The sequence below is a fragment of the Hippoglossus stenolepis genome, chromosome 22, assembly GCF_022539355.2.
Source record: "Hippoglossus stenolepis isolate QCI-W04-F060 chromosome 22, HSTE1.2, whole genome shotgun sequence".
Classification (NCBI taxonomy): Eukaryota; Metazoa; Chordata; class Actinopteri; order Pleuronectiformes; family Pleuronectidae; genus Hippoglossus; species Hippoglossus stenolepis.
Genome location: NC_061504.1, coordinates 15,408,422 through 15,432,168, shown reverse-complemented (window position 1 = coordinate 15,432,168; position 23,747 = coordinate 15,408,422). Strand labels below are relative to the sequence as shown.

The following is a 23,747-nucleotide window of genomic DNA, read 5'->3' as shown; positions in this document are numbered from 1 at the left end:
GTTTTGTTAATTCAGCTTCAAATTTCCAGCACCCCCCCCCCCCAATCAGAAACGAAAATCAGTCACGACTTTTGGCAGTAGGTGAAAGTGACAGAGGATGAATAATGCATGAGCTCAACGTGCTGCCATTAATCACAGTAATCTCACACAGTGCTATATCTCCAAATAAAGCACTCACACACACACACACACACACACACACACACACACACACACACACACACACACACACACACACACACACACACACACACACACACACACACACCTCCATCTTTCTCGTCTGATTTGAGAGCAGGTGATGTAAACTCAGGTGGAGCTTTTCAGGAGAATAAGAGAAAGAATATTCGTGCTTTAGCTCAACATTTCCCTCTCCTCAACTCACCCTTCTTTTCTGAAATTCATCACAGTGTTTTGGGGGATAGGGGGGGGGGGAATATGTCTCCAGTGGAAACGCCAAGGCACTGATTGCGTTACACCAGGCTTTTTAAACCTGGCTTTTGTGCAGGGAGAGACGTTGAGTTCAGACTCGCACGGAAGCCTCTTGCGTGACCCACTTGCTTCTCTGTTCTCAGCAGGAAGAGGAAGGAACTTGAAAAGCTCTGAAATGTATCCGCATTTCTGTGGGGTTCTTTCTCTCGCTCCCTCAGCCTCACAATCACGAAGACATAAATCACAGTTTTGCACATGAATGCGGTGCCGGGGTTTGTGTTCACGCCTGTGCGCTGCAACTGTAAGCCCTGCAGGACACATCTGTAATGGGATCCCTTCCTCCCATAGTGGACCTCCTCGATGGGGCAGCTGATAATAAACTCCCGAGTGGACATCGCCGATCAGTGATTACCTTCCATTTACTGCAGCTCGCTCACCTTCACATCGTGTCAATGCATCAGAGGACAGAGTTTGGAGAAAAAGCCTGATTTGGAGATAACCTCTTGGCTTCTTTCCTTTCAGCCTTTTAACATGATAGAGCCTTTAATTGCTCACGACTCACGACTGTGAGGTTACTGATGGTGACCCCCCCCCTCAGTGACCCTGGTAAATAGAAAAACAGGAAATCCAATCTCACACCTGCAGAATGAGGAACAAACTGTTAGGTCCTTGCTGTTCCGTTGCTCGAATCAAAGACATTGTTCAACAGTAACCGGTATCTGGATAGTTTAGGTGGAGACACTCTCTGTATATGGTCTTAGATAAATACATATATGACTTGTGTTGAAGGAATCTCTTGTGTAAACAGATTCTTTAAAAGATAAATCATTTTTTTTATCTGGAAGATGATCCTCAGAACAAATCTGTCGATGTGATGGGAAACAAGCGACCGGATGATTTAAAGTGAGACATATGCTCCAATATTTTCAACACATTATTAAAACACAAGTTCATTTATCCGATATTAAGTTGTAAAAAAATATTTTCTCCTTTTCACAACATCTTATTTCGCATTGTGTCAAACACAAAACAAGCCTTCGCTTTGTGCTTCAACTACTGAAATCCACTGGGTTGTTGCTATGCAACAATTAAATATGTTTGAGGTGTGCTCCTCTGCAGTTTCCTTTTACCTTTCAGTAACCTGTGCTGAAGGAAAAAAACAAGACTCGCTCTTGGTGCCATCATCTCCCCTACCCTCGCTCTCTATAAATACAGGTCTCTGGTGGATATGCAGCTTTCTGTGGAGTCAGAGATGTAGTGATAAGAAGTACTTCTTTTCCGCTCAGATCGCAGCGTATATATACACCGACTTACCCGGCGCAATGACAAGCAGCGTACTGAGATGGAAAATATATCCTCGCAGCGTCCCTGTCATCAGCCTCCTCCCTTCATCCCTCTCTTCAGATGAACTCCAACTCACATCACCTCTCTCTTCACGTGCTCCACCTCCTGCCGTCAACGTTACAGCCTCGAGAAGGAGCGGTGTATTGATGGGGTGTAGAGGAGGAACCGACCACCCTCTGCTGTCGGATCAGAAGGTAAAACCACAGACGTGAACTCTCTCCAGCCTTCGTCTGTTTTTGACACTAGAAAATTAACTTGCAGACAACGGCAATCCGAGTGCTGTCCACAACCTGCCACGTGTGTGTGTGTGTGTGATGGTCAGCCTTCCTGCCTCTTTTCACACTGGGACAGCTCTCAGTTTATTACTTTCTGGGCTTCGCACACACAGCTTACAGACAAGGAAAATGACCACACCTCAGGTTTATGGCGTTGGCGAGGAAGAGGAGCAAGGCAGGGAGAAGGGGAAGGAGACTGAACGCATGGATGCCTCCCAGTTCATGACAGCGTGGAGCCAAACAAACATCGCTGCGCACGTGCTCGCCTCCAGAACGGGTTATTAACACACCAGTGGAAAACACTTAACTCATGGCTATTCAATTATGCTAATGCAAACATATACAAATGACCCTGGTTAGTTATTAGCTGTCTTAATTAGGGGACATGTGTATGGTGCTTCAGAAGAGAGAGGGGAGGATAAATAGATGGATAAACAGAAAGAGGGAGGGAGAGAGAGAGAGAGAGAGAGAGGAGTGACGGGTGGTTTGCTGTCCAGTGGTGAGATGGACGCCCGAGGGCGAGACTCTGAGCTTTTATTGTTTCTGTCGGGGGTACGTGGGCAGGGGCGGTGGGGGGGCTGGAGATCAGGCTGCATTTGAAGAATCTGCTGCGAGGCACAGAATTAATGTCACGCTGAGCCCATGTATGTATATTCGTGTGGACACACGTGCACATGTGTGTGAGGGTAGACGCACGTGCGCGGATGGCTCTTATCTTTTCTGACTTTTCTCAGTCCAGAGATCAGAGGAGACAGAAATAACCGGCGTTCACGTCTGATTTCACACCTTCTCGCTGTGTCGTCAAACCGAAGATGTAAAACACAGCTAATTAATTCATGAAACCTGTGAACACACAGCTGCTTAAAAAATATATATTTGAATTGACAAGTGAATTTAACACTTCAGATTGGCTGGGCACATATATGCATAAAGTAAATCCATGAATCAGAATCAACACAACGGATCAACAAAGCCATAAGTGAGTCATACGTCACATTTATTACAGCAGACGCAAATTAATCACGATGATTTACAGGGTGAAATGAAGCGTGTTTCTTGGATATGATGCATGAATTCTGAGCAGGTGGTTTTACTAACATAAAGCCCTCTTTTATACAAGAATAAATTATTAACCTAACAACTATATTCCATTTCCTCAATTGAAGACATTTTGTTATTTCACTTTGTTTTGCTTCCTTGTAGTGAATGATGTTAAAGTTGTTCAGGGGGATGGTTGCCAACAGCTAAAGAAGTAGAGTACATTTTAATTACTGTGCTTTCAAAAATGTTTAATAGATTTATGTGTGTTTACATGATATAATGTGTTGGTTAGCACGATTACTCAAGAACTACTGAACAGATTTCCAATTAATTTTGTGGAGGAGTGGAGCAAAGACAAATCTTGGATCCACCTCTTTGTCCAGAACATCAGCAATAAATTAAAATTCAAAACAACTCTTCTTGTCCCCGGAGGGCAATTCTAAAAGAAAACTAAATTCTTAACTCATAATTCTGCTTGGAACACTGATCTTTTTATGTCAAATAGATATATCAATCTATACATTAGAATTATCGTGAAGCATTTTGAGGAAATACATATTTGTTTCCTTGTTGGATGAGAAGATTGATATCACTCGTTACCGTAGTGAATTTGACACTATCAACAGATCAGGGGACAGGAAGCTATAAGAGGATTTAATGCTCCAGTGAATTTGTGAGCACGGACTCTTCATAAGCTTTGTCAGTTTGGAAACGGTTGTAATTATTCAGCCGAGCTACCTGGTTAAGCACCGAACACTGAGGACCCAACTGAAGTCAGCGTTCATTTGAAAACACAAATAGACTAAGTTGGGTAAATACTGCTTTACTACTATACATGCAGTATATGATCTAATCACCAATATGAGTAATCTTCACAAACAAGGACATGTCCTCCATCTTTCCCCTCGTAGCTCGTCTCTGTCCGGTCCTCACGTCCGTCCACACGAGCCGGTGCTGAAATCTAAATCCACCCTCCCCTGCACAGGAGCGCTGTCCATGGTGCTGGATCAGCCCTGCATGGCCTGAGCACCACAGCTTCTCTCTCCCTCCGCAGAGAAAATAAACATGGACTCTGCTGACTGACTGACTGACTGACTGACTGACTGACTGACTGACTGACTGACTGACTGACTGACCAACCGACCGACTGACTGACTGACCGACCGACTGACTGACTGACCAACCGACTGACCGACTGACCAACCGACTGACTGACTGACTGACTGACTGACTGACCAACCGACCGACTGACTGACTGACTGACCAACCGACCGACCGACTGACCGACTGACTGACTGACTGACCGACCGACTGACCGACCGACCGACCGACCGACCGACCGACCGACCAACCGACCGACCGACCGACTGACCGACGACCGACCGACCGACCACGGACCGACCGACCGACCGACTGACCAACCCGACCGACCGACCGACTGAGACCGACCACCACCGACTGACTGACTGACTGACTGACTGACTGACTGACAACCGACTGACTGACCAACCGACTGACTGACTGACCAACCGACTGACTGACTGACCAACCGACTGACTGACTGACCAACCAACTGACTGACTGACTGACTGACTGACTGACTGAGACTGACTGACTGGGTGGAGCGGCTTGGACCTCGTCTCAGCCGGGTCTGTCTGGAAGAAGCAGAGTCTCAGCAGGCAGGGGAGCTCCACGCCCTGTTTGCTTCAGAGATGTCACATGTGACAGCGTCATCCACAGAGGGATGAGGGGGGGGGGGATCCTTCAGATGGATGAAAAACATGACTGTGGTTGGGGCTGCATGGAATATCTAATATCTGATCTCAGTAATTCTTACTTTGAATACTGAATGAATGTGAAGTGATTCCTGTCAAACAAGTTGCTTTTTCAGCAATCATGAGCATTTCCTGTTTGATTTCCACATTCTGCTTCTGCGCCTGGGTGACGATTTTTTTCGGGGACACGTCGCGAAGGCGTCCAGCGGGATGCAGCGTGAAAAGAGCGGCTGATCCCTGCTCGTGAGAGGTCGACCCCCTCGTCATCCCGTCTTTCCCCCCTGGAGTAGAAAAGCCAGCCAATCAGCGTGGACGAGGCAATGAGTCACGGAGAGAGTGGACTGGATCCAGTGGACCGAAAGGAGCTGCCTGCTCTGGGCAGCAAAGCTGGAACGTCCATGGATGAGGTGATACCGGCCAGAGCTCATGTGCACGTACAGGAAAAGCATGAACATTTACAAATATGTTCCTTTTACCCCAAAGAAACCGGAACAGATTTGATGATAAAAGTGTATTTCCCCCTCCTCCATTACACTTCCCTCTCTGGTTTTATCAAATTAATGAGACAAGTCCATTCCTCACAAACGTCACCAACCCTTAATAACTCACAGAACACCCACTGTCACACTGCAAGGTTGTGTGAAGGTCAGCATATTGCCTGGATCTGACTCTGGCAGAGCTGTGTTTAAGCTCCATAGTGGTGCAGTACAGTACGTGTCAGTCGAAGCGGAACAGCCGTTAGACAAACAAAACCCCGGAGTGAATGGGCCGTGTGAATGAGCGCCCGGCGACGTTCATTAACTATTGATGCAACGGGAGCACTCACAGCTGGATACACACACATGCGACACACAGTTGTTGAATCGCATGACGGTGCCAGTGGCTGCAGTGTTTCATCCGGTGTCCTCAAAGGAGAAGAAATAGCTTGAATAAATGAATCCGGGTTTCACAAGTGAGTCTAACGTTAACAATGGCTTGAATATGAGCGGCGGGCGGATTGTTCAGATCCACAGTTTGAAAACGTAGAAATCCTGTTTCCAAGAAGGAGCCATAAAAGGCAGCGGGGATGTGAAAAGGGCTTTAGTGGAACCTTGTAGGAGAATAAAGGTTTTAGAAGGTAGAGGAAAAAAATGGAACAGAAAATACAACTGAATTGGTTTTTGTGTGATGGCTGTCACGACCTCTTCCGTGTTTCTAAATGAGAGGAGAGAATGGAGAAGCTTTGTTCAGCCTCTGGCCTCACGAGTTTGCCTTTGTTTAGTGGACTGCATGTCACGCACGGAGCGAGCGACGGTACAAGGAAGAGAGATTGACTAGTTCATTTCAGTCGAATCTGGGATAATGAGGACGGAGAGGGACAGAGGAGGAGATAAGAGATGACAAAGGGGAAACGACAGACAGCAGGAGAGGCAGAGCAGTGATTCGATTAGCGCGTAACTTCTCATTAAATGACAAACAAATCGAAAAACCCAGAGTTGCAGGACGCAGCCGTATAGTACAGTTGATACAGCTGCACAGCACGTCTTTGTACTCGCTCCTGTTGGGGAATCACGACTTCACCGCTGCCACATCGAGCCTGACCCTCGGTGGCAGTCTGCTTATCCCTGCCTGTCACAGATCCTATCGAGCCACGAAGACACATCCAGCTTCTCGTAAATGTAGACGTGCAAACAGTTACGCGCACGCCGATTATTGGGTTTTGAAAGAAGGAACAAACACGAGTGGAAGAGATACTTCAGGAAAACTGACCTGTGGTGTGAGTATTAAACAGTTGTAAAACAAGAAAGTGAGGCAGGAAAGTCTTCGCCCTCTTTCCAGTTCCTCCCAAAAATGAATCTGATCTTCTGTGTTTATTTTAAGAAATCCCTGTCCTGGTTATTCTGACATCGCCTGACATCTGTCAGCTGCTGTCAAAAGACACGACACAACACCTCCTCCTCCTCCTCTTCCTCCTCTTCCTCTGTACGAGCTGACTCCTCCAATCACAAATACAGTACAGTGTCCTGCGAGCCATGTTTGCTGGCAACACACACACAGAGACACACACACATGTGGACACATCAGAAGCAACATGTTTCCTCCATTTCAAGCAGGCATCACATGGATCATTTTCAAAGCAGCAACACAAACGAGAGCTGTCGTGCGATTCCGCCAAAACCACGTTATCACCGGCTCCACACTCACATCCTCTCATGCTCTCTCTCTCTTTGTGGAAGGTTTCTTACCTGGTAGCACGCTGGCTTCCCCGGGTCCTCTTCACAATCCCAGGAAAAGGGGGCTTGGACAAGTTCTGCTTTTCGCCGCTGGAGCTCGATGTGGCACTTTGAGGAAAAAAAAAAACAAAGGTTCAAAAAGCAATGTCCTCCTGTTTTTCACACGACAGCTCAAGAAGCACTCACGATCACACACTCAACAGCTCCGGCAAGCTCGCTGCTCGCTGTTCCTTCCCCCCCTCTTCCTCTCTCTCTCTCTCTCTCTCTCTCTCTGTGTCCGTGAAACTCGCCTCCTCTCTTCCCGCCCACCTCCTCCAGCCCCCTCCCCCAAATTATCTCTCCCTCACTTGCTCTTCTTCTGTCAGACGAAACGCACACATCCTCTCCATCTCTCGGCTCACTATTTTCTGACATTTCCACCCATCCACTCGCACCTTCTGCTCCATGACAACAAATGTCCCCCGGAGGTTTAGTATCAAACGTGTCTTTCCAGACATCATCAGCAAACTTATTATTGGTTTGTGGTTTATTTATTTCATTTTTAATAAGACAAAGCACCTTGTCAAAGCCTAATAACATCCGATGGTGTAATTAATGAACGACTGTAAATCCTGCCACTCGCTCTTCTTGAGTCTCTCCATCTTTTCTGTCTCACTCCCCCTGACCCTGTCTCTCCTCAGGTCCCGCTGGTGCATTTGACGCTTCTCACGTCCAATTCTTCAGACATCTCGTCAAGGGCATTCCCAGAGTAAATGTATGCTAATGCTCTGCCTGGAGGAGCTGCCTGGCGTCCCCTCGACTCCCGGCGCGACCAGATGTGGCACTCGGCTCTCCCAGGGAGGGGGCAGCAGATGCAAAGGGAAAGGACGACCGGCAGCAAAAATCTGCCGAGCCAATTGAATCACGTTTGAGCGCTCGACTGGACACAGTGACGCCCAACAGCACCTGAGCTGATGGAGGTAAACAGACGAGCATAACAAGCCCAACCATCACATGTCAACACATTTTGGTTTGTTTAAGAGATTATTCAGGTAAGATTATATCTAACCCTTGGAGAGACAATGTGCCGCTGCTGACGGGTAAGAATGAGACATTTCTTAGAAGAGACGAAAACATCATCCCAAAATCCCAAGATCCCAGATGGACCTTTATTTGAGTTCCTGTTATCTCAGGTATTTTCTGGGCAAGTGTTTTTGAAGACGACATTAAAATTATAAAGCAAATATTTATGCCTACTCACTAATTCAGTTTTATCCATTAGAGTCAATCTTAGGCTCAAAAACAAAGATATGATAAATACTAGCTGGAAACTCAAGTAGATTCAAAACATAATACTAATCAGGACGTCTTTATTATGATGCTGTCCAGTTATTTATCACAGTAAATTATCTTTATCAAAATCAATACTGCAACTGAGAGGCTTGTTTTTCATTTTAGTCTGAAAGCTTCTTAGAGTAACAAGTAATAAATATATATAGATATTTAAATAAAAATCCTGCTTCTGGCTTTAAGTGTTTTAATAACTTTCAGTCTGTGATAAAAATCATCATTTCAGACAATGAATGACAAAAGAAAATTCATCTGCATAGTATGAATCAATTACTTTACAATCCAGTCCATGATGTTGTCTGAAACATTAAACACAGGTTGTTATTTAAGTCTATAGTGTGTTTGAATCAGAATCTGTGAGTCCACTTCCTGCAGCCCCCTGCTGAGATGTTTCTTCTCTGTTTCTCCAGCCACACACTCATTTCCTCTTTGGGTCATTTTGCATCCAATCAATCCTTTGCCTAGGAAATCCTTGAATTTACCTTCAAAGTGTTTTCCTTGTTTTGTCGACAGATTATAATGACGAGGCTGCTGGAGAACAGGAAGTCTGCGGCAAACTGTAACTCTGCAAGAAATGTGACTGCGGGCGTGAACAGATGCTAAATGTGTGTGTGCACATGTGTACGCCTATAAAGAGATGTAAATAAAGTGCACGGGCTGATGAAGCACAATGAGACGCGTGGTACTGTTGACAACACGCATGTATAAAAGCTAAGAGACGTATACAGGCGGGAGTGAGTCAAAGCAAACAGGGAGCCGGTGTTAATGATTACCAGCTAACAGCCTGTCTGGACACTGCACAGCTTGCTCCTACGTACATACGCTTTGGTTCACTGACTCTGTGTGTTCTGTGTGTGCGTCGCGTGTTGTTGCGACTGCGTGGGGATCAGCGTGATGTGGCCGCTCTACACATTTGGGGTCCAGCAGTTTCATGGTTCAACCCTAATGAGCAGAGTGAGAAGCGCAGCCACGCTGAGCGGCGCGGGGACGTCCTCTGTGGAGAATATCTGTCTTCCTTCCCAACCGAGTCAACTAAACACACGTTGCACTACGTAGCACTGCAGAGGCCATCTGTTGTCACAGCTAGAGGCTGGAAATTGCACACCTCTGACAACTCCGAGCTTATCTTGCTTACAAACGTTAACTGTCTGAAAGATAATAGTTTCTTTTCGCCCAAACAATTTCTCCGGGAAAGAGAGTAAACACTCCGCTCGTTGGGTTGTTTTGAGATTAACGGCGCTCTGAACAGGAAGAAAAACGAAGGCAGCTGTGAAATCGCTAATGACTGAACTGGGTCTCTGGGTACAGATTACTGTCCTCTGAGGACAACACCGAGCTCTCGCGTCGCTGTGCATATCTTTGTATGTTGAAACTACCAGACTGACTGAGGGGGGAAAAAAAACATTTCCGCTGTTTGAACATCCTATTTTCTGCTGTGGAGAATTCATGTTCTTTTTCTGTATAAATGGAAACCTTGATATCGGTGGCAGGTCTTGAATTCAGAAGCCATTAAAGCGTCACACTACCGGTACCTCTGCTGTCTTGGAGAATTGAAGAAAAGATACAGGGGCCGACAATTTATCTGCAAATAAAAGAAGAACTTGGTAGTTTTGTATAAACAGTGACGGAGACTGGAGCTAAGAAAAAACTAGGAAAAGAAAGTCAAACTCAAACTTTACTAAAAAGACGTCAGTGAATGTTGGAGCTGTTTGACTGACAAGTCACCTCCGAACAGGGAAGTGTTGAAACCCCATCACACTGACAGCCTCACATCAATATAGAGCCAAACTAGAATAACCACCCGGCAGCTGTATGCCTCCACCATCCAGTGCAGTTCCATCCTACATACATACGTGACCTTTTCAAAAACCATAATTGTGTTAAACAGACTTTTATCTACAAATACACTAACCCAGTTTAAGACAGTGCATCAGAGCCACGTCAACCTTAAACAAAAGTTAACTCGTTTGAAACACAGCGTCTACTATATAAAAAAACAAACACACAGTTTGCCCTTTGCCTGAAACGGCAACTTTCATCATCACGATTTTGAGAAAACGAAGGAGGGACATGAACAGGAAAGCCAAAAGAGAAATTCTTTTCAAAGCAGCTGTTCTCAGCGGTCACTCTGAGCGGAACACGAGAGGAAAGAGGAAGCGGCGCGACCGACGGGGTCAAAGAGGAAAGAAAAGGGACGAAATGACATTTGGAGGCAAGGTGGGGAAATAAGAAGAGATGGGTGAACAAAAAGGACAATTTCCCAAATGTCAGGAGCATTTGAATGGTCACCCTGCGCACTGCAAACCAGGGACTCGTATTCAGAGAGGACGTGAGGCTTTGGAACAGGAAGAAGATTCTGTACCTCGTCTATTCAAACCAGCAGTGAATGAGCTGTTCCTGACTCCACTTGAGGTGCATTGCATTTCGACTGATCACTGAAAGGGTTCCTCGTGCTTTTATCTGCAATGAGAAAGATTCATCAAATAATCCTTAACACTTGAAATTCTGTCATATCCAAGTTATAACATTTGGGTAAGTAAAGTGTTCATCTTTATATGTATGTGTGATTGTAAGGTTGTGTCTGGCAAAGGGACATTTTCCTGATAGTTGAATTTATCATGGAAAAGAAAAGGACTGCAAGACTTTCAAAATGTAGTTTAAAGGTTCTTGGCTAAATATTTGCTAATCTCAATATTCATTTCCTAATATGAAATTAACATTTCTGGACTATGCAAACTGTCAGTAAATAGGAGGCACTGCTTTAAAAAGGCTATAATTGGCTATAAATATTACTTTGTTTGAGTTTCTTTCACTGGGATTTTTTGTTTTGTGATCTCTATGATTGTTAACAGCCTCATTACATTACATTTGTTCAATCACTGATATAGATTTGATTCTGCAAAACCCTGGTTTATGATCAAAGTTCTTCCTCCGCAATATCTGCACAAGGACAACTAAGGTCTGACCAATATTAAGGAGATATAAAAAATATAATCATGTGATGCAAAATCATCTAAAATGTTAGAAATGTAATTTCTAAGGCGACTGGGCCACACCTCTGTCCAAAGAGAACGAGTGCCCTCAAACCTGAAAGCAACAAGAGCTGTCGACGTCCTCGAGAATCTAAAGAGCAGCCCTCTTACACAAACAACAAAATTCATGAGATGTGAGCAAATGATAGCTGGGTTTATTGAAGTGGAGTCTAGAAAAAATTGGGTTCTCAGCCTGTGGCTGATAACGTCTGACAACATCGATCCTGTGTCCGTGTGTAGCCCTGATGCAACGTGCACCAGCAGCCACAAAAACAACACCAACCTCACCAGTCTCCACCCACGTGGCAAAGCATCCCGCGCCGTCATTTACAAAGTCAGCACACGAGGACAACTCCAGTGTCCATCTCTCCAGATTAATTACACTCATTTTAAGACACTGGCTAAATCTCACTTTTTGCCCATTAAAGCGTTCAAGTTGTATTGCTTCGCCCGCCCAGAGTGTCCAGAGTTAATTCTCTCGGAGAGCGAGAGAGAGAGAGAGAGAGAGACATGTACTTCCAAATAGAGGAAAGCAGCCCTAATTACAGCTGATGCTCTCATTTAATCTCTCTCTCTTTCTCCGGTTCTCTCCCACTCGTCCTCTCTCTTCCACCCCCCTATCTCTCTCTCCCTCCCTCTCCACCGCAGGCAGGAAGCTGCCACGAATCACTAACAGCTTTATCAGCGGATAAGTGGCTGTTCAAATATGGAGCTATTCAGAGAACTCTTTTTCAATACACACAGGTGCTGCTTTCACCACTACCCGGTGCCTCCGTCACTCACATGCGTGCTTGCAGATACTGTACATAAACTCCCACCCACGCACGTACACACATGGACCGTACAGTACACACAGTTACACACACACACACACCACCTGCTCGGGTCAGGAACACTTGCCAATGGCACTGATGTCACACAGATGTTTGGCCGACGTCTGAGGTTAGAGGAGAGGGAGAGGAAGCCAGAGGGGAACGTTTCCATTTTGAAACAGCTAACATCAGAGTTGGGTTATTAGGTTCTTAAAGGACCATATGTGGTGATTCAAAATGGGGCTTCTGGATTTTTTTTTTTATCATTACGTTGTCAAGTTAGGTTTAGATTTTGTGGAACATCCTGACGATGCTCTGACACTGAAAGAGTTAATCTAGTTTCAATTGAAATAAGCCGATATCAACAATAAGCAAAACGATGCTAATAACCAGTCGCATTTTGCAGAGCTTCCGATTAAAAGTCAGTCGCCTTTAACTCGTCTCCATCTCCTCTCACTCCAGTCACTGCTGCTCACAGAGGTCACACCCTGTTCATCCCAGCAGTGATAATTACATTCATATAGAGAGATGAGTGGCCCCTTTTGACCCGAGAGTCCCCCTGGCTCACACACATGGGGGAGGCGGAGAGCAACGTGAGGGGAATTCACAGGGGCTGATAACTGGATCCCTCTGGACACACACGGTACAGTATGGAGAGGACACGCCTCACATTAATCAACCCATAGAGGAGCAGACAGGAGCAGTGTGGGTTTTTGGAAGGGGCCCTGTCCTGGACGGGATTGAGGAGTCAGCACTAGCGCCCCTCCGGCCGAATCTGTGTACGGGCCTCAGAAGGGGGATTAGTGGGGATTTAGAGGGCAGTAATTACCCTTGCCCATGGAGGGTCTGATAATTAAATTACCTTAGCAACCCCCGTCACTGCCCAGTGACACAAAGCCTCCGAGGTCAGCGAGAGTGAAATTTCAGAACACGGAAATTTGGTTTATCTCATCGGAAAACATCCCCACCTGCAGGTCCACTCATCACCAGACAAATTGTTAGCTTGTGAATAGTAAAAAAGTCGTGCACATGCATTATTTATGTCATTTTCAATGTATTAACCTTGTGTTAGAGGGTCACACAGCTTCATCGGAAAAAACTTCAACAACTACTGAAGCTGTGTCATAAAAGATGTTGTGAATTTAAGTGGCAAACTCAAAGATTAACTTTGAGTTAACTAATCAAAACTGCACTTACCAGAAAAAATTACATTTGAACATATCACACTGCATAAAATGACAGAAACCATCTTCACCTGTCCCATCTGCTAACATGGAGGAGGCACAGTTTATGAGTAATACTGCAGCCAGCCACCAGGGGGGGGGGAGCAAGATGACTTGGCTTCACTTTTGGGGGGGCTGTCATGTCCGTCTTCATAAACAGTCCATGGGTTAAACACACAAGGGAAATGAGCTTTTCTGACTTATGTGGACTTTGCACTGAGGATTTAATCACGGAACAAACTTACTATTTCTTCTATGGACAGTTGTGACACAGAGAGTGGATTAGTGGTTCAGTGAGACGAGAGCCGAGGTCAAAGACCGGCGGATTTAGACCGAGAAAAGAGAGAAAGAGAGAGAGAGAGGGAGGGAGGGAGAGAGGGAGGGAGAGAGAGATGCGTGGGAGCAGCAGCAGCAGCTCCCACACAAAGTCACGATCTGGCACCGAACAGCACTCGCTCTTCTGCTCAAACTGACATGCAAACCAACAACCACTCCCATGATGCAATGCATGAATATGCTCTGAGTTCCCGTCAGGTAACGTTAACAATAAGAACGTGTCCACTACTATCCACGTAAGTGTCATTCTGCTCCGCGACAAATTCATCCCAACGCCAGTGACGCTTCGGGTTTGTCAGAATTGTTTTTATTCTAAATTCGTGACGGCATTTCTCAACTCGCCCGACGTGTCACATTCTGCTGCTTCCTTGTTCCACGGATCCATAAGCTGCCGCGGCATGATGACGTCCCAGAGCCACACACACTGTACGAGCTGCACAAGCAACACAGACGCACACTGACACGCGTGTGGAGTCCGACACACATGAGCAGCACAGACAGACATTCCACACCAGGAAGAAAAGAAATAACTGTGTAATTACCTGCATTCTATATTCTGTTCTACTCCAGTTACAGGAAATTAACACACACACACACACACACACACACACACACACACACACACACACACAATTATAAAACATTCCTTTAAATCAATCAGGATTTATTATGAAGCCTTATCTTAACACACACAGTTGTACTGGTGAACAGCCATTTTTCATATAAAATTTCAAATAAATCAAAAATAATTTCAAGTATATATTTGATCATTATATTCATGTGATGGAAATCAGCAGGGAGATTTTAATGGCTGCTTTGAATAAGGAAAGAATGACTAATTTTAATATCTTGGTCTAACCTACCTTTTATTCAGCTTTACAGCTCTTTAGCATAATCTCTCTCTCTCTCTCTCTCTCTCTTGTTCTTTATATTCTGATAATCTAACTGTCTCAGTCTTATTCCTGCAGAGTTAAAACTGTGTATTTTAAGAAACCTATGAGAAGTGAATACAGGCAAAGGCTCTTGGGTGGATGTATACTTTGTCTATGTGATTACAGCAGCCCTGGGTTAGACTGAACAGTATGTGGCAGCACAACTGCTCATTAAGAAGTGAGTCTGTCAAGCAGCAGTGCTTTGGGTTGGGGGGGCGGTGGGCACTCAGCCATGTGTGTCTCAGGTCTGTTGAAGATGATTGATGCCCTTATTGTACGCCAGGTGTAAAAAAAAACATTTAAAAAAATCCCCAAAACCCAGGGGGCGCGGTTTCCTTTTGTATTTTTTAGTCTTTCTTCCTCCCCCTTTTCTTTTCACATCGCCGCGTTCACTGGAGGGAGACAAAGGAAAGCTGGGGGGAGTGGCAGCCCTCCAGAAGCCAGTCGATCAACAGACATCACATAGCCAGGTGCCACTGCCTTCCCACCGCAGCCCACTGGAACATGCAGAGTACATGAGAGCAGCCGGGGCCACGTATCCTCCCCAGCACCTTGTGATGCTATCAACTCGGCAGCATTAGTCCGCCTCACAGAGCAACAATTACAACAGGAGATCATAATCTCAACCGTGAGAACGAAAGTAAAAGGAAAGTGGGAGAGGAGGGGGGGTAAATCTCCCAGTCACGTAGGCTCTGTGAAGTCACACCCCACCAACCAACCACCACCCCCAGTTCACCACCAGCAGGAGTCACCTTGACAGTGCCCTTCACAGCCCTCCATCACGGAGACTGCTTCCATGTGACAGATCAGATCTCACAGTCTCCACACACTCAAACACACAGGCTTCCTCCTTTCAAAAGAAAAATATATATATTATTACCTCCGTTTGTTTAGTGGTTGGATTTACAAAACAACGACTGAACGATAAAACTTGTATAATCAGGGAACTCAAATATTGTGCATTCACAAGAAGAAAACAAGAAGTAATCACACCAGAAAATGTTAAAATCAAGCTACAAGTATTGATAATAATTGATTTGATCTCACTTTTACGTCCTAATAAAAACACACTGGATAATTTGCTCTGGAATCATTTGACTAACGACACACACACTGAACAAACAAACAGAGAAAATTCACATGTGATTATAATGACAGATGGTTTTAAACAAATATGACAAATCTCTTCATGTCCTCGTGTCAAAAAGCAACAGTGTGTGACGAGGGCTCAAGCCGGTGTAAGCTACAGGGAAAGATGGGGGGTAAAGGGTGGATTTAACAGCTTCATATTAGTTAAAACCAGAGAGTTAGCAGGAGTCTAATTCACTCACTGTTCTCTGAACCTGTGTTTATCCTCAGGCTCAGTGACGAGCCTGAAGGGGAGTAAGTTATAAAGAGGCACAACCCCTAATGGACACTGGTGAATTGCATTGTTTTAGCACAGAGAATTGAGATCCTGCTCCGGACGACAGAGGAAGGAAGTGGGAGAAACACTGCTCCCAGTTCATCTGAGCTGAACGCTCCTCACTTATCCTCCCTCTCTGCCTTGCTCCGTCTTCGCGGACGGCGCTCTGCCACTTTGGATATGTCATGGCCGATAAGGATGAAAAATTGAACCGCTCTCCCGGTCCCCAGTTGGCACGCCGGCTACGTCCTCCACCTCCGCACACGCCCAGAGGAGGCACGAACTCCACGCTCGCAAAACAAAATGTGATTTAACAAGGCCAGAATCACTCACAATGCCTCAGTCAATAAGCACTGAACCCTGCCCGAACCAGCATTGGCGGTTGAATGCGGACTTCAACATAGAAGTGGGGGAGTGAGAGGATGGCGTCTTACGGCACATGCAGGATTACAGAGGGTTGAATCCGCGATAAAATACAAAAGACGTAGCCAGGTTGTGTCAAAAGCCATTTGGCCTGAGTGACGTCTCTGCTTGTGGCTCCCTCTAATCTCTAATGCACCATTTCTAATTTTAAAATTTAAAAAATAAAGTGCATTTCCCTGTTGGTCCGAATTTCAGTCCCTTTGTTGTCATCTTTGTTGACAACATGAACATTTTTTGGTATTTTATTTCCATAAATGTTTTACTTTTACTTACAAATCTCACATTAATGCAGCCACTTCAACACATTTGCATATTAATATTCATGTGGCTGTGTGTTGACGTGGGAAACCAAAGTCCTCCTGTGTCTTCGTGTTCAGCATGAGATTCCACATGATTCATTTTCTCTCCTGGCCTGGACGCTGACAAGTGGACGTACTGTACAGTCGGCTTGTTTTTCTATTGCTCCCTGAGATATGGTATAAAATCAATAAGGAACTATTCAACAGGTGTGTATTTGGACCCATAAGCAAAACACTGTCACAGTGTGACGACAAACGCTTCCAGGACAACAAACTGGTTTTCCATCCACTGCCTCTAAACGTCCATAAATTTCCCCTCCGAGCAAAAGTGCCCTCAAGGATTAAAGGAGACATAATAATTTTCTATTCTTATTTTTCACTTTGTGAGTTCACAGCACATTTTAGGTTTGGGTTCCAATAAAGTTTGCTTTAATCAAACCCCTTCAGTAAATCCACACAGAGGAAATAACTTTTCTTCAAACATATGCTGTTGCATTTTTATCCAAGTAGAAAAAGGTCAGGACTCGTCATCCTCCATAATCAAGTCAACCATCAGAGGAAAATATTCTAATTATATCTAATCTAATAATCGAGTGCACCCATTTTGAATCACTTCGTATTTACCCAGCATGATGTAGGAAGGGAAGTGTCTTTATAGCAAACATGCTCAAAGCTCAAAGGAAAACAACGATATTCCGCAGGCGCGAATTCATTTTATGGTTCATTAAATTAATGTTCCGTTGAATTCTTGATGAAATATAAAGTGCGAGCGCCAAATAAAAACCCGACATTCAAGTGCAGCAATATGACAATAAAAAGGTTTTAATGAATCCTAAATGATCTCGATGGAGAAGCTATAGAGGGGAAAGTGTCAAAGTAACATGAAAGGTCAAATAAAACATGAATATCTCTGGACTGAAGCCCTGACATGTGGAAATGCTTCAGGAGAAGCAGTAAAAAACAGATGTTTCCATTGAGACTCACCTTTTACTCAATGACGCCGGCTGCAGTTTCTCTATTAAACGCCTCCTCCTCACTCCCACACGGACACTCAGATCTAGAGGAGATGAAAAAGACCAGAAAGAACACGTTCACACAAATGAAAGAGAAGCACGTCTGTCACACAACTCACTGCTCAGAGTGTCCAGCAGACACATCCAGAGGTTTCCTCACAATGTCCGTTGTTGTGGTAACTAACAGGATCAGACTCAGCGTTGTGGGTCAGATGTATTCCACTGTATATCCAGTCTGAGAGGATTAATCAATGGGCTCAAACAACTGTATCCACAAACTAGATGCAGATAAATGAACCGATATCTTCTGCCCCTATTGATTGTTCCATTCTTATCATTCAGGGACCAGCCACATGTGGAAGAACCAGTGCAGAGAACAGCTGAGGATTTCCACTAGAGACAGAAACATTTTGCTTGTTATTTGCATTTCATCTTCCATAATAAAATCATATTAGTTGTATGTTTAGTAGATATTAGGAAGTGAAGAGCTCCTCTCTCCATTTCCGTAAACTTTCCAGCACATGCAAATCTCAGAGAGAGAGAGAGAGAGAGAGAGAGAGAGAGAGAGAGAGAGAGAGAGAGAGAGAGAGGGAGAGAGAGAGAGAGAGGAAGAGAGAGAGAGAGAGAGAGAGAGAGAGAGAGAGAGAGAGAGAGAGAGAGAGAGAGAGAGAGAGAGCAGGCTGTGGTGACAGCGAGCCCCATTACAATCCTGTGCACAAGTCAACGACGCGTCATCGTTTCAAATGCGCTGCTAAATATGCATGCATAACAAATAGCATGATTTGGAACACAGCGAGCATGTCATCGTGATATTAGTCGCTAGCAACTGAGTATTTGCTTTTGTGACTTTCAGCAGCCATCTGCACAAGTTCCCTCGCAGAGCTTCATAGAACACAGCTCCTGTTTCCTGCTGTGTTTTCACATTTGCTCCTCCGATCCTTCTGCTCATCACTTTTTACCACTTCGAACCACGAAATACTGGGAGTCAGGATAACAAAGCCTCTTCTGAAATATTGCTCTGATTGGAGGTAATTGTCCCCCCCTATCATGGTCTCACATCTCCTGGCATGCATACGACTATTGTTCTCTACAAAGAATTCAAAAACCCAAAATGTTGGAAATGACATGCTGCACAGAATAGCTCAAAGATGGTACATTTAAAAATGAGGGCTCAGTTCATTCTTCAAAGAGAGTAGTTAAGGAAATTGAGGTTATGGAATATCTAAATAATTTCATGTCTGTATTTTCTGAAGAGTCTTGTTTTATCCCCACATGCCACAGCTGGCAGAAAGTAACTGAGTGGAAAATCTAACCTACGTCTCAAAGATATTTAGCCTTGTGTGAGTCACAGTCTTGCATCATTAAGTTCTGAATCATCTTAAAGGACAATCATGGACAATATAGACCCACTGACCTTGATTCTGCACTGACACACCATCTATTTTCAGGACATATTCTGCTCATATTCAGGTTCATCCTTTTAATTTCTGTTATCACTAGAAAAGGTTTGTACGCTCCAGTGATCTGCTGAACTACTGACGAAGCACTTCAGGAGACTTTAGGCTTTTTAAATATCCAGGTCTTTCACATACACAAAAAACATGAACACACTAGTGGGACAGCACTCGAGATTTACCATCATTCCACCCAGGTAGCTTCTGTCATTTATTCCCTGTAAACATGCTAAGAATAGGATCACAGGCTAAGACGAATCTAAAAAGATCCCTCTTAGGAATATGGAGCCCAGCCAGATGTTGGCCAATTTTCCGAGGCTGCGATCATGCGACCACTTCCCATTCCCCTTCCCCGAACCCGGCTCCGCTGATATCACCGGCAGAAATGACATTCATTTCTCTCACGGCAACCACAGATATGGCAAATGTAACGCGCAGCGCAATCTCCATGCTCAACAACCTGTGCAGGAGCTTGTGTAACGACATGTTGAGGAGGCAAGGACACAATCTTTAGATCAGGGAACCAGAGGAGGGGGGGTGGAGGAAGACACTCGACAGGAGAGATATTACCACAGTAATCTACACTGAGGGGGTGAGCTGTAGAGCACGCTGACCTTGAAGAGTTTAACCTGCCAATCAGAGGAGTGTTCCTCCGCTCTGACAGGCAGCGAGGCAGAAAGCAGAGCCCCAGATATGTCAGCCGGCTCCAGATGTATAAATGATGTGGAGACACAAAGACAACGTGCGCACCACTTTCCCAAAAGCACACAACTTGGGAGTGATCTAAAAAAGAAAACACACACAGCAGAATGTGCTTTGTGTCGTGTGTAACTTCATGAATGTTTTACACCCGACGGTGGGGACGCACAGTCGTGATCAGAAAAACAAGAAACTGCAGCTCTCTCATTTGAACAGAGTCAGTCTGTAGATGTAGATCTAATTGGCTCATTTAGAATATTGAGAGTTATTTTTGCCAATCATTTACAATATGAAATCAATGTGCTTCGGCCAGAAGATATAATTAAAGCATGTAGTTTTTAATGTGTTATATTTCTGTGCTAATTACGCAGTAGAAGATGCATTTTACTATGAAGAATTAATAAAACGTATTTCAAGCCGGCAGCCATATAGGCTTATAGCCTGGGGCAGCAGTGTTAGTAACCAACTATGCAAAAGTAAAAGTTTAATAAAGAAGAACCTTTCCCACTTTAAATGTTCATGTACAATGTTCTTGACAAAACAGGAAGATCTTGTATCTTTTTGACAGAAAACCTTTAAGACTCCAAATTATTGAGGCGTAGTACAACATCTAAAATCATTTTCAAAAAAAGGCTTTGGCAAAACCCGTGTGTTATTACTACGCAAAGGCCACTGAGGCGCCTAGCAACTGTTTTCCCAGCATGCCTCACAACGACCATGCTCCACCGTGCAGCACATATACATAAGGCAAATCTCTATGTGCAAAGGTGTCCACCCGGCCGACCATCTGCTCCGAGGACGACACTTCCCGTGATCAGACAGGGAAGATATTTAAAGCATCGTTTTTAAAAGCCAGCGTCCAGTATGTCTCTAGATTCCTTCATTGATTCATATAACCGAAATATATTCTCTGCATCTGCATCTTCCCTTATATTTAAATTATATATAAAAGCCACTGAAATGTTTGAGGTTTAACTCCAAAACTTTTTGCAGAGCGCTGCCTGGATTCAGCAGCTGGTGAGACGTTGTGAAATAAGACGTCTGGCACTTCAACGTGCCGCACGCTGTCATTCCATTCCGACTCGTTTATTTGAGATCCCCCTGCTGTCTCGTTGCCACATGCGCTCTTTCACCCTTTGTTGTCATCCAGAGGCGTCGTTTCTGCTGCCGTCCGTAATAAACGTTGCACTCGGCCCTGCACTCGATTCGCTGAGAACATCGAATGACGGCGAACAATAAACGTCATGAGGCGGCGAGATTGACAACTGACAGTGGAACAAATAAAAAATGTGACACTCAGTTAAGCTGTAGATGAAGACTCGTGATTTTATCCATTTTACACTTCTATTTTTTGCAGTATTCCCACATGACTCCCCCACCCCCCCTCAATCCACCTCCACAGCAGCCACTTGCTAGACTTCATCACACCACAGAACTTGAATGGTGGGTTGAAACATGCCACACCTGGGTAAAAACACCGACTCTGCGGCAGCTGTGGATGAGTTATTCTGTTTTGACACCACAGGAACACAATGCTCTCTTTCTGCTTCTGACGGCTGCTCACTGGGGGGTGGAATTACGAATCCAAGACATCATGTTGAATGGTTAAACAGAGCCTGACTGATATGGATTTTTGAGGTCAAGGCCAAAACCAATATTTGAGGCCTAATACCAACATATAACTGAGTGAACATAAATAAAACCAAATAAATGGAACTTGAATTATTGACCTAAAATAACCTTAAATTCCTTCCTGCTCTCTCTCCCGTTTCACGCTTGAATGAAAAGGCTTCATTTTACCTTTGAGTTCATTGCATCACTCTGTGCGAATTCACTTCTACCTCCCACAGTTTCTGTGCTGCAGCTTTGTGGGCCACCCTTCAGCTTCACGCACATTTCTGTGTGCACACATGCCGAGGCTGCAGGGCCACTGCCACCCCCCGTCTGTTTTCCAAAGACATGAAAACAGGGATCACAATATCTCCAGCGTGGGCCTTTCTCCCGGTGGCAGTGAGCTGTCCCGCACAGACGCTGCCCTCTGAACAAACAAGATTACCTTGATGAACAGAGGCAGGCTTGTTTACTGCCTGTGTCAAGGTACTTTGGGGGTGACTCACTGTCAGCGAGGAGAAGAAACTTTGGAGATGCCGCTCGCAGGTATCTGCTGCGCTCAAAACATGACTCAGATTCTGTGAACCAGCTCGTCAAATACATGCCGCTTCTCAGGTCACAGCAGGGTGACGACCAATTATGAGTTCTGATGAACTTTAAAGAAGATTTACTGAGAAGATAAACGTGTACTTACATCAGTGTGATAAGAGCTACCTTAAACGGCAGAAACCATTTTTCAGAAAAATGGATTTAACGTGTACTTTGAGTTTTCAGTCCCATCTGCTAACATGGAGGAGACAGCTTTATGACATACACAGCAGCCAGCCACCAGGGGGCGATCTAGAGGATTTGGCTTCACTTTGGGTGCCGTCATGTCGTCCATCTTTATGTACGGTCTATGATTTGTAGTATTTAGCAGTACAACGATGAGTGTGAGGTGGATATAAAATAAACTACAGCTCCCATGCTCCTGATAATGAGGAAACATGGCAGGCGAACAACACTGTTGCTCACTGATGTGTTTTTAATAGTATTTGGAAAACGACCAAGTTCTCTTACACACAGGAAGAAGCTTTGAGACTGCAGCTACGCAGGCAATATGTGTTTACAGCCCGAAGGTCACAGATAATCTAGTCTTCATGGAATATATTTATAGAAGAATGAATATAAAACACCACACGCATGCAGTGAGGAAAAAAATGAGTTTTACGATTTTTACTATGAGTTTTTTTACTTTTATCTATGCACATATATTATATAGAAATACTGTACAGCAAGTAGACTGTAAATATGTGACAGTTTTGTGTCTTGTTAAACTGGTGCAGCAGTTCTGATGCAATTTAAAAACCCTGTTCCTCAAACCCGGGACTATTCCCATGTGGAAGATCCATGCCGCTGTACAAGCCAGTGCTTGGCCAAGCTAAGTTTGTTGTGTCACTACAGCTGTGCTACACACTCTATATAAACATTGTTCATGGACTGGACCGGTTTAGGTCACATATGATCATGATGGATGTCGACATATGTCTGGTCTGCTGTGCAGTCGCTGGAGGAAGAGAGATAGCTGTGCGCTTGGTTGGCAGACCGCCATTTGAAAGTGGGCTCCATCTTGACTAAGGGATGGCTGATTCCTATCTCCTTTCCCTGTCATTTCCCTCACAGGTTTATCCTTTTACTGGAGGCTCTTATAGCCGCCTGTGGTAAAAATGACTTGTTAGTCGTACACATGCCTGCAGCGTCACACTGAATCCCTAGAAGGATGGAATATATGAGCAGGGAAGAGGGATCTATCGTAAACAAGAGATTGAACATGGATATGGTGAAGTAAGATAAAAAAAAAAGAAGGCAGGAACCGCTTCACTCAAGATATTCAGCCTCTGTATATTTCGCAGGGACACAGAAAAACTCAACGAGACATGAGGAGATTAAAAACATGCGACTATAAAACCCACACAAGGACCCATAACAATACAAGCATGGCCTAAAGCGCACTGTACAACCCAGAGGTGAAATCATGTCGGTGTGGTGCTTCACATATAATTTTGATATTACTATAGATAAAAGGAAAACCCCCTTATCCTTTTTTTTAAGTTAAATGT

The 23,747-nt window shown here is 44.6% G+C and overlaps 1 protein-coding gene across 4 annotated transcripts in view; it reads right to left on the bottom strand.

The window, feature by feature from the left end:
* syt1a (synaptotagmin Ia) overlaps window positions 1–23,747 on the bottom strand; it is a 125,245-nt gene that overhangs the window by 58,407 nt on the left and 43,091 nt on the right. Inside the window, exons 3-4 of one of the 4 annotated variants that reach the window (XM_035147876.2) lie at window positions 17,856–17,928; window positions 7,093–7,188 (exon numbers count right to left, since the gene is read on the bottom strand). The gene's annotated coding sequence lies outside the window, so the exon portion shown is untranslated. Of the gene's footprint in view, window positions 1–6,616; window positions 6,786–7,092; window positions 7,353–17,855; window positions 17,929–23,747 lie in introns of those variants that run through there. The other 3 variants (XM_035147877.2, XM_035147880.2, XM_035147879.2) reach the window with 3 other exon arrangements.